Source organism: Coregonus clupeaformis, chromosome 3 (assembly GCF_020615455.1).
Source record: "Coregonus clupeaformis isolate EN_2021a chromosome 3, ASM2061545v1, whole genome shotgun sequence".
NCBI lineage: Eukaryota > Metazoa > Chordata > Actinopteri > Salmoniformes > Salmonidae > Coregonus > Coregonus clupeaformis.
In genome coordinates, this window is record NC_059194.1 from 22,987,521 (window position 1) to 23,003,503 (window position 15,983).

Consider the following 15,983-nt stretch of genomic DNA (forward strand, 5'->3'; position numbering starts at 1 on the left):
TTATAGTTTGTTGGTGATGTGGACATCAAGGAACTTGAAACCCTCGACCCGCTCCACTATAGCCCTGTCAATGTTTATGGGGGCCTGTTCGGCCCTCCTTTTCCTGTAGTCCATGATCAGCTCCTTTGTCTTGGTCACGTTGAGGGAGAGGTTGTTATCCTGGCACCACACTGCCAGGTCTCTGACCTCCTCCCTATAGGCTGTCTCATCGTTGTCGGTGATCAGGCCTACCACTGTTGTGTCATCAGCAAACTTAATGATGGTGTTGGAGTCATGTTTGGCCACGCAGTCGTGGGTGAACAAGGAGTACAGGAGGGGACTAAGCACGCACCCCTGAGGGGCCCCAGTGTTGAGGATCAGCGTGGCAGATGTGTTGTTACCTACCATTACCACCTGGGGGCGGCCCGTCAGGAAGTCCAGGATCCAGTTGCAGAGGAAGGTGTTTAGTCCCAGGGTCCTTAGCTTAGTGATGAGCTTTGTGGGCACTATGGTGTTGGGGGTGGCAGGTAGCTTAGTGGGTAAGAGCGTTGTGCCAGTAACCGAAAGGTCGCTGGTTCTAATCCCCAAGCTGACTAGGTGAAACATCTGTCTATGTGCCCTTAAGCAAAGCACTTAACCCTAATTGATCCTGTAAGTCGCTCTGGATAAGAGTGTCTGCTAAATGACAAAAATGTAAATGTGTTGAACGCTGAGCTGTAGTCAATGAACAGCATTCTCACATAGGTCCTTTTGTCCAGGCGGGAAAGGGCAGTGTGGAGTGCGATTGAGATTGCGTCATCTGTGGATCTGTTGGGGCAGTATGCGAATTGGAGTGGGTCTAGGGTTTCCGGGATGATGGTGTTGATGTGAGCCATGACCAGCCTTTCAAAGCACTTCATGGCTACCGACTTGAGTGCTACGGGGTGGTAATCATTTAGGCAGGTTACCTTCTCTTTCTTGGGCACAGGGACTATGTTGGTCTGCATGAAACGTAGGTATTACAGACTCCGTGACAGATGGTTTTAGTTGAGACTGAGCAGGTTGAAAGTCTTAATTATGGCCTCATTTAAAGTCTTAATCTGCTCCTTCTAAACCCCTCAAGCTCTTTTTATTGAGTTTGGAGTGTGTGTGTGTGTGTGTGTGTGTGTGCGTGCGTGTGTGTGTGTGTGTATGTGCGTATGTGTGTGTGTTATTTGAACTGCATTCTCACGTCTTGATCTCCTCCTCCTTTCTCAACCCCTCGGTTGCTCTGTTACTAGCTAAATTATGATAAATTGAGAAATGTTGTTGTCTTGGGGCAGGGGGGTCGTGAGTCAGGGGAGACAGTGACAAGGGTGATGGTACAGGGTGAAAGAGTGACATTTAGCACCAGAATTAATCCTCCCCTTCAACAGATTGGCACTTGAATGATGCAGATACAGATGGACAAACAAACACACACACACGCATACACACACACACGCATACACACACACACGCATACACACACACACACACATACACACACACACACGCATACACACACACACACGCATACACACACAAACACGCATACACACACACGCATACACACACACACGCATACACTAAAACACACATGCATGTGCATGTACATACATGTACACATGCACACATAACTTTTTGTCTAGCATTAGGGGTTAAAATAATTGAGATGTTAGTTGCCTAGCTATCTCACTCTCTTTTTCCATCCAAGTCTCCCTTTCTACAGGATATACAGGTACAGTTCATCACAACTCAGTTTCTTCTCACCCTCACACCTTCCCTCCCTCTTTCTCTCTCAGCTTCTCTCTTTCCTCTCTCTGATGACAACTCACTCCCTCAATTTGGTCTCACTGTACATCAGTCATCATCACACGTGTGTTGTCTTCTCTGACCTCTCTCTCATTACATTCTCTTTCTTTCTTTCTTTCTTTCTTTCTTTCTTTCTTTCTTTCTTTCTTTCTTTCTTTCTTTCTTTCTTTCTTTCTTTCTTTCTTTCTTTCTTTCTTTCTTTCTTTCCCATACGTAAAAATGTATGCACACATGACTGTAAGTCGCTTTGGATAAAAGCGTCTGCTAAATGGCATATTATTATTTTTTCTTTCTTTCTTTCTTTCTTTCTTTCTTTCTTTCTTTCTTTCTTTCTTTCTTTCTTTCTTTCTTTCTTTCTTTCTTTCTTTCTTTCTTTCTTATCAAATCTTTCCATACCTGCACGCTTTCCACAAAGGAGAGCACAGTTTATAACAACATGTTTATTGATGTGTTATAACATGCCATGAACTCATCATCGGTATGTTTTTATAATGTGTCCATCCTCTCTGCAGGTGTCTGTGTGGAGCTCATTAGCACTAACTCTGCTCTAGGAACAGAGCGAGAGACACCATTAGCGGGCTATAGACTTTGACGTGTATGTGCCGCAGAGCGCCTACTCATATTCTCTCTTCTTTCTCTTTCATGTCTCTTTCTTCTTCTGTTCTTTTGTTTAGTTGTCAGTCTTTTTATGGTACCGCGAATCATTTTAAAACTATCAGTCACTCTGCCTTTATTTAATCCTTAACTACTGTCACATTCCTCTCTCTCTCTCTCTCGCTCGCTCTCTCTTTCTTTTTGTATCCCCCCTCCCTCTCTCTCGGTCTCTCGCTCGCTCCCTCTCTCTCCCAGATGGCAGTGTTTGTCTTGGCTGCCTAGCTAGGCCCTCTGAGTCTGTTTGAGTGAGTTGGCGTGTTGTTGGCGTTGTTTGGTGACGTGTGTCTTCACACGGGTGTCTTATTCAACAAGCCCAAACCCAGCAACCCAGTGACGTCAATGGGACCAGAGAGATATACAGAGAGCTTAAGAGGACATATATGAGGTTCAGAGAGGCTGAAATGTATTAATTAAAATCCAACTGGGTGTTTTTGTTGGAAAGCTGTTTGGTTCACTGTGAGGCCTTGACCCATCCATATATATGCTGCTGTGTAACCACATTAACTAAATGTGTATCTCCTATTCTTTGAAATATGGAAGTACTAAGTACTAAGTGCAGTATCAGGACACCCGCTGCTAAAAGGAATTCTGAGGTTTTTCCACCCCACAGGAGGCTGTCTGTACATGCTATGACTGGCTGCCATGTCTTTGGATAGAGAGGGTGATACACTATGTAAATAACATTCAAATTCATATGCAATAACAACACTGTCAGTCTCAGTTCAGATAGTGAAGGGTTATGATGACGAGAGGAAGGAAGAGAGAAAGAGGTGAGAGGGAAGTGTGAAGATCTTCAGTGTATTTCTGGACTAATCTTCATCATAATCACTGGCATTGACATATCTTACCCACACATGTACGTAGGTATGCAAATGAGAACACACACATAGTATGGTGGTATGTGTCTGTCCCGAGGTATTGAAGAGCTTTTGGATCCTCTTTCTTTGCGTTTCTATTTACAGCATGCTTTTGTGTTTTGTGTGTGTGTATCATTGATGGTCCTAGGCCTATACTCAGAGGAGGATGGAGGTGGAAGGGGCTAGCTCCATCTGGTCTTGCGTCACACTGTGAGGTAAAAGGGTATAGAAGGATGGAGAAAGAGAAGAGGGTACATCTGTTTGAGGGTCTGTACGCCCCTCTCCGGCTCATCTCAGAGCTAAAAATACAGATCGCCAGACTGCTGAGACAGACTGGGATCTGAGGAGAACACTGAGTGTGTGTGTGTTTGTGTGTGTGTGTGTTTGAGAGAAAGAGAGAGATAGTAGCCTATGTGTGTTTGAGAGAGATAGAAAGAATGTGTGACTGTGACAGAGTGTGGGTCTGGGACTGTAAATGAGTCAGGCTCACCTCGCCTCGCTCTTTGTGAGACTCCCTTCTTTTTTGGCACTAACAGAAGTGACGCTCTCGCTCTGAGAGAGCCTTTGTTTTAGTTAGAATGGAAACGTGTTTGGCTCTGGGATTTGGGCTGCTATTCCTGTGATATCATATTTACTCTCAATTTAGCAAAAAGAAGACACAAACACATCCATCTGGTTCACTCCATCTCTCTATCATGTTTCTCTAGGCGTATCTCCATTCTCTTGTTTTGGATGCTCTCCGCTTGAGATGAATGTCCCTATCTTCTGTTTTTCCTCCTCCAGACCTGATCCTCTCCCCTGTGTTGCCAATCTGTGCACTTATATTCCTTTATAGATATTTAAAATATTTAGCCAAATCCAAGATCATTTTTGTGCCCCAGATTTGTATCAGCCAACTTCTATTTTAGGTGACAGAAGCACCTCCATGAATCAAATTTTTTTTTCTTCATTTTTAGGGGGTAGATCAGCTTTAATATTGCAGATAGATTGTAGCTTCCATCAATGTAATTGTCTGCATCACTTCCAATCCCCCATATATTTTTTTGCAAATATATATATATATATATATATATATATATATATATATATATATATACACTACCGTTCAAAAGTTTGGGGTCACTTTTTTTGTCCATTAATATAACATCAAATTGATCAGAAATACAGTGTAGACATTGATAATGTTGTAAATGGCTATTGTAGCTGGAAACGGCTGATTCTTAATGGAATATCTACATAGGCGTACAGAGGCCCATTATCAGCAACCATCAGTCCTGTGTTCCAATGGCACGTTGTGTTTGCTAATCCAAGTTTATCATTTTAAAAGGCTAATTGATCATTAGAAAACCCTTTTGCAATTATGTTAGCACAGCGGAAAACTGTTGTGCTGATTTAAGAAGCAATAAAACTGGCCTTCTTGAGACTAGTTGAGTATCTGGAGCATCAGCAATTGTGGGTTCGATTACAGGCTCAAAATGGCCAGAAACAAATAACTTTCTTCTTAAACTCATCAGTCTATTCTTGTTCTGAGAAATGAAGGCTATTCCATGCGAGAAATTGCCAAGAAACTGAAGATCTCGTATAACGCTGTGTACTACTCCCTTCACAGAACAGCGCAAACTGGCTCTAACCAGAATAGAAAGAAGAGTGGGAGGCCCGGGGCACAACTGAGCAAGAGGACAAATACATTAGTGTATAGTTTGAGAAACAGACGCCTCACAGGTCCTCAACTGGCAGCTTCATCAAATAGTACCCGCAAAACACCAGTCTCAACATCAACAGTGAAGAGGCGACTCCGGGATGTTGACCTTCTAGGCAGAGTTGCAAAGAAAAAGCCATATCTCAAACTAGCCAATAAAAAGAAAATATTAAGATGGGCATTCTGAGATATGGCTTTTTCTTTGCAACTCTGCCTAGAAGGTCAGCATACCGGAGTCGCCTCTTTCCTGAATAGACTGACGAGTTTCAGAAGAAAGTTATTTGTTTCTAGCCATTTTGAGCCTGTAATCGAACCCACAATTGCTGATGCTCCAGATACTCAACTAGTCTCAAGAAGGCCAGTTGTATTGCTTCTTTAATCAGCACAACAGTTTTCAGCTGTGCTAACATAATTGCAAAAGGGTTTTCTAATGATCAATTAGCCTTTTAAAATGATAAACCTGGATTAGCAAACACAACGTGCCATTGGAACACAGGACTGATGGTTGCTGATAATGGGCCTCTGTACGCCTATGTAGATATTCCATTAAAAATCAGCCGTTTCCAGCTACATTAGCCATTTACAACATTAACAATGTCTACACTGTATTTCTGATCAATTTGATGTTATTTTAATGGACAAAAAAATTGCTTTTCTTTCGAAAACAAGGACATTTCTAAGTGACCCCAAACTTTTCAACGGTAGTGTATACATACATACATACATACACATACATACATACATACATACATACACACATATACATACACATATAAAATACATACATCTACACATACACTGGCTTGCAAAAGTATTCACCCCCTTTGGCATTTTTCCTATTTTGTTCCCTTACAACCTGGAATTAAAATGGATATTTTGGGGGTTTGTATCATTTGATTTACACAATATGCCTCACACTTTGAAGATGCAAAATATTTTGTATTGTGAAACAAACAAGAAATAAGACAAAAAAACAGAAAAACAGAAAACTTGAGCGTGCATAACTATTCACCCCTCCAAAGTCAATACTTTGTAGAGAAACCTTTTGCAGCAATTACAGCTGCAAGTATCTTGGGGTATGTCTCTATAAGCTTGGCACATCTAGCCACTGGGATTTTTACCCATTCTTCAAGGCAAAACTGCTCCAGCTCCTTCAAGTTGGATGGGTTCTGCTGGTGTACAGCAATCTTTAAGTCATACCACAGATTCTCAATTGGATTGAGGTCTGGGCTTTGACTAGGCCATTCCAAGACATTTAAATGTTTCCCCTTAAACCACTTGAGTGTTGCTTTAGCAGTATGCTTAGGGTAATTGTCCTGCTGGAAGGTGAACCTCTGTCCCAGTCTCAAATCTCTGGAAGACTGAAACAGGTTTCCCTCAAGAATTTCCCTGTATTTAGCACCATCCATCATTCCTTCAATTCTGACCAGTTTCCCAGTTCCTGCCGATGAAAGATTTTAGTCTCATCTGACCAGAGTACCTTCTTCCATATATTTGGGGAGTCTCCCACATGCCTTTTGGTGAACACCAAACGTGTTTGCTTATTTTTTTCTTTAAGCAATGGCTTTTTTCTGGCCACTCTTCCGTAAAGCCCAGATCTGTGGAGTGTACGGCTTAAAGTGGTCCTATGGACAGATACTCCAATCTCCGCTGTGGAGCTTTGCAGCTCCTTCAGGGTTATCTTTGGTTTCTTTGTTGCCTCTCTGATTAATGCCCTCCTTGCCTGGTCCATGAGTTTTGGTGGGCGGCCCTCTCTTGGCAGGTTTGTTGTGGTGCCATATTCTTTCCATTTTTGAATAATGGATTTAATGGTGCTACGTGGGATGTTCAAAGTTTCAGATATTTTTTTATAACCCAACCCTGATCTGTACTTCTTCACAACTTTGTCCCTGACCTGTTTGGAGAGCTCCTTGGTCTTCATGGTGCCGCTTGCTTGGTGGTGCCCCTTGCTTAGTGGTGTTGCAGACTCTGGGGCCTTTCAGAACAGGTGTATATATACTGAGATCATGTGACAGATCATGTGACACTTAGATTGCACACAGGTGGACTTTATTTGACTAATTATGTGACTTCTGAAGGTAATTGGTTGCACCAGATCTTATTTAAGGGCTTCATAGCAAAGGGGGTGAATACATATACACGCACCACTTTTCCGTTATTTATTTTTTTGAATGTTTTGAAATAAGTTATTTTTTTCACTTCACTTCACCAATTTGGACTATTTTGTGTATGTCCATTACATGATATCCAAATAAAAATAAATTTAAATTACAGGTTGTAATGCAACAAAATAGGAAAAACACCAAGGGGGCTGAATACTTTTGCAAGGCACTCTACATACCTACATATAAATACATATACATACATATATTTACATATCCTTTAAAAAAAGAATTATCCTTTATTACTTTCTAACCCTACCACCCCTCCCCTAATTGGAGTAAACTAGTGAACAACAATGCTTAGGCCTCTACTTCCAGCTTATACATACTATATATATTTTATGGACGCAGTCTATTTTACAATAGTTCTATTTTGTTTGTTTTTACTCATGTCCTTCCTCTACCCTCAACCTCTCCCATCTATTTCTGATGTCCATCTGGTTTGATTTCTATTTGCCGTATCTTTCAAACTGTGCTCTTTCACAAAAGTTCTTAACCTATAACCTATATACGTTTTACTGACACATTATGTTTTACATTAGTTATCTATTAGTTGTTATTAGTTCCAACCTTCAGCTCCATTCAACCCCTCCCATCTATGTCTTAACACCAACCATATTGGATTTCTATTTGCCATATATCTTTCAACTGTGCTGTGATGTTTCACAAAAGTTCTGAACCTTTCTATTCTCATTGTTTCTACAGATTGTAAATTGAAAATATTTTTTTTTGCTAAAGGTATTATTATATTATTAATCGATTGATTTTGACTTTTCAAATCATCCAGTAGTGCTATCTGCAGGGTTAGCTCCAGGTAAACAGCGCAATTCTTCAGCCATTCCTGGACCTGTGACCAAAAACAAGCTACGTATGGACTGTGCTGCCATCCTGTTAGAAGGTAACATATTATTTTATTATAGTGGTTAAAGTGACTTTCATTGTGTTCCATGGTGTTTATCGCCCCCTAGTGGAGCTTTCTGGTACTTAGAAGAATGTACAAAAACCGGAAGTAGAGTAGTCATTCTGCACGCAGACAAGCAGTTAGAAACAACGCTACTGTACAGTTCTTTCTGTGCAATTATTTCTTGTAACGCTTCAGCCTCGGAAAATATTTGTTTGTAAGTTCAATTCAAGCATATTGCTAGTGATGATAATATTGTTATTGATAGAATTGCTTACTTATCAATGTTAATTGGTTACATTTACTCACGCAAATTGCATTGACTTTCATGGATGCCGTCAGCTGTATTAGTTTGCTCGTGCGTCATGTAAAAGAAGTGTAAAACATACTATAGTTTGTTACTGTTTCTAGTGTAATATGCTTTGTTATTGTACAGAGGTGTTTGCACATTATTAGAGTAATGAAAGGAGTTGGCTAGTTGTTATCTGTTTGGTTTGTCGTCATGTCAGATACATGGTAACTTGGCACTTGCTTTGTATTTATGCAAATTCAACTTGAAATGTATAATGTACAGCTACAGTATGTCAATGTGAATTGAATACTAAAGTATATTATTTTCTGTATTTGCAGTTTCACAACATAAACGTTTTCAATACATTCGTTCAAGAAAAGTCACGCCTTGGAAGTTTTATTGAAGACACAATTCCAGGGCAGAATATGGACAGTACCAAAGCAAATGATCTAACGATTCTGTCTCTTCGCAGCAAAATCTGCAGAGCTGGGAAGGTTGTATCCCCATATAAATAACATTCTATTGGTTGCAAGAATTTTTTATTATAATTTAAATGTAATAATTCTAAGTTTTGAATCCGGCGTCGTTTTGCATATCAGTTCATAAACCATGTGCCATGGAATCGGTATGTCAAAAATCTCTTCCAAACTATATGGGTCGGCTGTCAATCCTTTGGTCCTTAAATGAAACTGGTATACTTTTTGATTTATCACAATTTTCTTTAACCAATTATGGTCTTTAATGCAGTGCCGACAGACAAGTTCCTTACTTTTTCCCCCTTCCACTTTCTTCTACCATTTTTGCGGTAATGCTGCAATTAGTTGGTTGTAATTTTGGGTAGAGCAGACATTTCTGTTTTTGTTAGCTGCATGTGCCACATAACTCCACCAGTCCTACCTATAATATCATTTACGAAGATTATACCTTTTTTAAACACTTCTTCAAAAAATAATGTTTTTTTTATCAATTCCTATATTTTGAGTTGAACCACAATATTTGTTGCATTATTTGTTCTGTCCTTTCTGGTGGATAAAATTGAAATTGCAACCAACTTTCTATGGCTTGTTTTAAAAATAGCGGTTTGGGGTGATTATTTCCTTTTCAAACAACTGAAAGTGAGCGGTTGTAATCTGAATAAAGGGAAAAAGGCAATTCTTGAACATAGGGTGAGACAATCTTACTAATTTGCTAGAGAACCAGTTCGGATTGAAGTATAACTTTTGTATGACTGAAGCCTTTAGTGAGAGGTCTAATGCTTTAATATTTAATAATTTATGCCTTCTGAATTCATATTCATTATATAAATAGGCCCGTTTAATTTTGTCTGGCTTGCCGTTCCAAATAAAATGGAATATTTTTTTCTCATATAATTTCACAACTGTTTGATAGATGAAGGCAAGACCATAAGCAAATAGGTAAACTGGGATAATAAATTACAATTAAATTAAAATTATAATACTAAGGAAGTTTACATACACCTTAGCCAAATACATTTAAACTCAGTTTTTCACAATTCCTGACATTTAATCTTAGAAAGATTCCCTGTCTTAGGTCAGTTAGGATCACCACTTTATTTTAAGAATGTGAAATGTCAGAATAATAGTAGAGAGAATGATTTATTTCAGCTTTTATTTATTTTATCACATTCCCAGTGGGTCAGAAGTTTACATACACTCAATTAGTATTTGGTAGCATTGCCTTTAAATTGTTGAACTTGGGTCAAACGTTTCGGGTAGCCTTCCACAAGCTTCCCACAATAAGTTGGGTGAGTTTTGGCCAATTCCTCCTGACAGACCTGGTGTAACTGAGTCAGGTTTGTAGGCCTCCTTGCTCGCACATGCTTTTTCAGTTCTGCCCACACATTTTCTGTAGGATTGAGGTCAGGGCTTTGTGATGGCCACTCCAATACCTTGACTTTGTTGTCTTTAAGCCATTTTGCCACAATTTTGGAAGTATGCTTGGGGTTATTGTCCATTTGGAAGACCCATTTGCTACCAAGCTTTAACTTCCTGACTGACGTCTTGAAATGTTGCCTCAATATATCCACATAATTTTCCTTCCTCATGATGCCATCTATTTTGTGAAGTGCACCAGTCCCTCCTGCAGCAAAGCACTCCACAGCATGATGCTGCCACCCCCGTGCTTCACGGTTGGGATGGTGTTCTTCGGCTTGCAAGCAACCCCCTTTTTCCTCCAAATATAACAATGGTCATTATGGCCAAACAGTTCTATTTTTGTTTCATCAGACCAGAGAACATTTCTCCAAAAAGTACGATCTTTGTCCCCATGTGCAGTTGCAAACCGTAGTCTGGCTTTTTTATGGCGGTTTTGGAGCAGTGGTTTCTTCCTTGCTGAGCGGCCTTTCAGGTTATGTCGATATAGGACTTGTTTTATAGTGGATATAGATACTTTTGTACCTGTTTCCTCCAGCATTTTCACAAGGTCCTTTGCTGTTGTTCTGGGATTGATTTGCACTTTTCGCACCAAAGTACGTTCATCTCTAGGAGACAGAACGCGTCTCCTTCCTGAGCGGTATGACGGCTGCGTGGTCCCATGGTGTTTATACTTTTGCGTACTATTGTTTGTACAGATGAACGTGGTACCTTCAGGCGTTTGGAAATTGCTCCCAAGGATGAACCAGACTTGTGGAGGTCTACCATTTTTTTCTGAGGTCTTGGCTGATTTCTTTTGATTTTCCCATGATGTCAAGCAAAGAGGCACTGGGTTTGAAGGTAGGCCTTGAAATACATCCACAGGTACACCTCCAATTGACTCAAATGATGTAAATTAGCCTATCAGAAGCTTCTATAGCCATGTCACCATTTTCTGGAATTTTCCAAGCTGTTTAAAGGTACAGTCAACTTAGTGTATGTAAACTTCTGACCCACTGGAATTGTGATTAAGTGAAATAATCTGTCTGTAAACAATTGTTGGAAAAATTACTTGTGTCATTCACAAAGTAGATGTCCTAACCGACTTGCCAAAATGATAGTTTGTGAACAAGAAATTTGTGGAGTGGTTGAAAAATGAGTTTTAATGACTCCAACCTAAGTGTATGTAAACTTCCGACTTCAACTGTATTTACCTTTCCATGGTAGCAAGATCTTATCTATTTTTGCTAACTTTCTATTAACATTTTATTGGAGTGACATCATTTATTTATTTCGGGATATGTATACCGAGTATATCCACATCTCCATCAGACCATTTTATTGGTAAACTACGCGGTAATATAGTACACTTATCATAATTTAGTTGTAATCCAGAGAGGTTAGAAAGATGATCTAGATCCTCTATGAGGCTGTGGAGGGATCCAAGTTGTGGATTTAAAAGAAAACATGAATCATCAGTTTACAATGACACCATTGTTTTTAAGCCCTGGATTTCTAATCCCTTGATATTATTGTTGGATCTGATTTTAATAGCTAACATTTCGATGGCCATAATAAATAGATATGCCAATAGTGGACAACCTTGTTTTACTCCTCTTGACAGTTGAAAACTTTCTGAGAAGTAGCCATGATTTACTATTTTACACCTTAGGTTACTGTACATGATTTAACCCATTTTATAACAGATTCTCCTAAATTGAATTGTTCCAGGCATTTATATATAAACTCCAGTCATACTTTATCAAAAGCCTTTTCAAAGACATCTATGAATAGCAGGCCTGGTTTCCCAGATTTTTCATAGTGTTCTATTGTTTCCTGTACTTGCCTTATATTATCTCCAATCTATTGTCCATGTAAAAAAACCTGTCTGATTAGAATGAATAATGTCCGGCAATACCTTTTTAATTCTATGCGCTATACATTTTGCTAGAATTTTTGCATCACAACACTGAAGTGTAAGTGGCCTCCAATTTTTGGAATGGACTGGATCTTTATATTTCCCACTTGTATCCTGTTTCAGTAATAATGAAATCAGACCTTCTTGTTGAGTGTCTGATAATCTACCATTTACATAGGAGTGGTTAAAACATGCTAATAACGGTCCTCTTAGTATATCAAAAAAGGTTTGGTATACCTCAACTGGTATGCCATCCAGCCCTGGAGTTTACCTGGACTTAAAGGCTTTAATTGCATCAAGAAGTTCCTCCTCTGTAATTTCGCCTTCACATGAATCTTTCTGTATGGCTATTAATTTTACATTATCAATAGAAATAAAATCCATACAATTAGCTTCGGTTAGAGGAGATGGAGGAGACTGAAATGAAAACAGATGTTTAAAGTACTTTGCTTCCGCTTTCAAAATATAATTTGGTGAATCATGGGTGACTCCGTCATTTGTAATCAGTTTCAGTAAATTATTTTTGGTAGCATTTCTATGTTGAAGATTTAAAAATAATTTGGTGTATTTTCCCCTATATTCCATCCAGTTTGCTTTATTTTTATAATATATTACACTTGATTTTTCTTGAATAAATTCCTCCATTTATTTTTGTTTTTCCTCTAACTTATTCTGAGCCTCTATGGTACAGTTTTTATTGCTATCTATCTGTTCTGTTAGACCTTCTATTTCCTTTGTTAGTTGTCACGAGAATCTTGTTATCTCAATGGTTGAAGTCAACTACTTCTTAAGTCTTTGAATAATTCCCAAAAGGTTGTAAATCTCTTAGTTTGAATAAATTAAACAAAGACCCAATCCTGCAATGGTCAGCCTTTATTCATTGAGAGCGCTCTGTAACAAAATGGTAGTACAATCCTTTTATACACACACGTCATACAAAAATCCCACCCCGCTTTAGGCGGGCTGTATTTTTCCACTGTACACATCTTGTAAGCTCACACCTGGGTTTAGCTCATGTGATTTTCCTCTGCTCTCCTGACCATCAGGTCACACACACACACACACACACACATGTTCTTATCATAGTCTTCTCCTTGCTCGGGCAGGCTGCATTCTTCAGTTATCGCCGTCCTCACAATATTCTGCAAGCCTTTTCACTCCCCTTTCCCTGTGTGTTTTTTTAACCAGTCTCCTGTTATTGGTTTCAATCATTTTGCACTTCTGCTTGCCTAATTACAAGACACAAATACTCTGTTGCTGTGATATAAACACATTTGATTAACTCTCTAAGCTCTAGTCTACTAATTAGTCTTACATTATTAGTTTAACTGAGGGTGTGACATTTTAGTCATATCTTACTCACACATTTCTTTATCATTAGTATGGACTCTTTTGACCTAAATTGCTTTTGTTTTCGAGATGAGTACTGAATTGCATGGCCTCTAAAGGCACATTTTAAAAGTGTCCCATACAATAAGGGGATTTGCTGTACCTATGTTATGTCGGAAAAATTGAGTTATAAATTCCTCTGTCTTAGTTAAAAATAAGTTATCATCCAATAGCCTTTGATTAAATGTCCAATATCCTCGTCCACATGGAAATTCAGTAAGAGTAATGTATATGCCAAATGTCTGATGGTCCGACCGCATTCTGTCCCCTATCAACACTTTTTAAACTTTTGGTGCCAACGAGAATGACATAAGAAAGAAGTCAAGACCACTAGCTTGATTGAGCCTCCGCCATGTACAGTGGGGAAAAAAAGTATTTAGTCAGCCACCAATTGTGCAAGTTCTCCCACTTAAAAAGATGAGAGGCCTGTAATTTTCGACCATAATTTGCAAATAAATTCAATAAAAATCCTACAATGTGATTTTCTGGAAAAAAAATTCTCAATTTGTCTGTCATAGTTGACGTGTACCTATGATAAATTACAGGCCTCTCTCATCTTTTTAAGTGGGAGAACTTGCACAATTGGTGGCTGACTAAATACTTTTTTTCCCCACTGTATATCTCACTAGGTCAGGATATTTAAGCCTCCATATATCCACTAGTTCTAATGTATCCATGACATTCATGATTTCCTTAAGAGCATGAGGGTGATAGTTTGTAGTGTGATTTCCTTTACGGTCCATTGAGGTATTTAAAACAGTATTATAAACTCCCACCATAATAATAGAGTCTTGTATTGCTTGCAGGGTTGACAATTTAGTGCACATATTTTCAAAGAAGCGTGGATCATCATTATATGGTCCATAAAGGTTAATGAGCCATATCTGTTTATGGTCCAATAACATATTTAAAATCATCCATCGACAGTGAGGGGAAAAAAGTATTTGATCCCCTGCTGATTTTGTACATTTGCCCACTGACAAAGAAATGATCAGTCTATAATTTTAATGGTAGGTTTATTTGAACGGTGAGAGACAGAATAACAACAAAATAATCCTGAAAAACAGATGTAAAAAATGTTATAAATTGATTTGCATTTTAATGAGGGAAATAATTATTTGACCCCTCTGCAAAACATGACTTAGTACTTGGTGGCAAAACCCTTGTTGGCAATCACAGAGGTCAGACGTTTCTTGTAGTTGGCTCCACAGATTTTCTATGGGATTAAGGTCTGGAGACTGGCTAGGCCACTCCATTACCTTAATGTACTTCTTCTTGAGCCACTCCTTTGTTGCCTTGGCCGTGTGTTTTGGGTCATTGTCATGCTGGAATACCCATCCACGACCCATTTTCAATGCCCTGGCTGAGGGAAGGAGGTTCTCACTCAAGATTTTACGGTACATGGCCCGTCCATCGTCCCTTTGATGTGGTGAAGTTGTCCTGTCCCCTTAGCAGAAAAACACCCCCAAAGCATAATGTTTCCACCTCCATGTTTGACGGTGGGGATGGTGTTCTTGGGGTCATAGGCAGCATTCCTCCTCCTCAAACACGGTGAGTTGAGTTGATGCCAAAGAGCTCCATTTTGGTCTCATCTGACCACAACACTTTCACCCAGTTCTCCTCTGAATCATTCAGATGTTCATTGGCAAACTTCAGACTGCCCTTTATATGTGCTTTCTTGAGCAGGGGGAGCTTGCGGGCGCTGCAGGATTTCATTCCTTCGCGGCGTAGTGTGTTACCAATTGTTTTCTTGGTGACTATGGTCCCAGCTGCCTTGAGATCATTGACAAGATCCTCCTGTGTAGTTCTGAACTGATTCCTCACCGTTCTCATGATCATTGCAACTCCACGAGGTGAGATCTTGCATGGAGCCCCAGGCCGAGGGAGATTGACAGTTCTTTAGTGTTTCTTCCATTTGCGAATAATCGCACCAACTGTTGTCACCTTCTCACCAAGCTGCTTGGCGATGGTCTTGTAGCCCATTCCAGCCTTGTGTAGGTCTACAATCTTGTCCCTGACATCCTTGGAGAGCTCTTTGGTCTTGGCCATGGTGGAGAGTTTGGAATCTGATTGATTGCTTCTGTGGACTGGTGTCTTTTATACAGGTAACAAGCTGAGATTAGGAGCACTCCCTTTAAGAGTGTGCTCCTAATCTCGGCTTGTTACCTGTATAAAAGACATCTGGGAGCCAGAAATCTTTCTGATTGAGAGGGGTCAAATACTTATTTCCCTCATTAAAATGCAAATCAATTTATAACATTTTTGACATGTGTTTTTCTGGATTTTGTTGTTGTTATTCTGTCTCTCACGGATCAAATAAACCTACCTTTAAAATTATAGACTGATCATTTCTTTGTCAGTGGGCAAACGTACAAAATCAGCAGGGGATCAAATACTTTTTTCCCTCACTGTAACTTCATCTAAAATTGTTGAATGAGTTTCCTGTAAA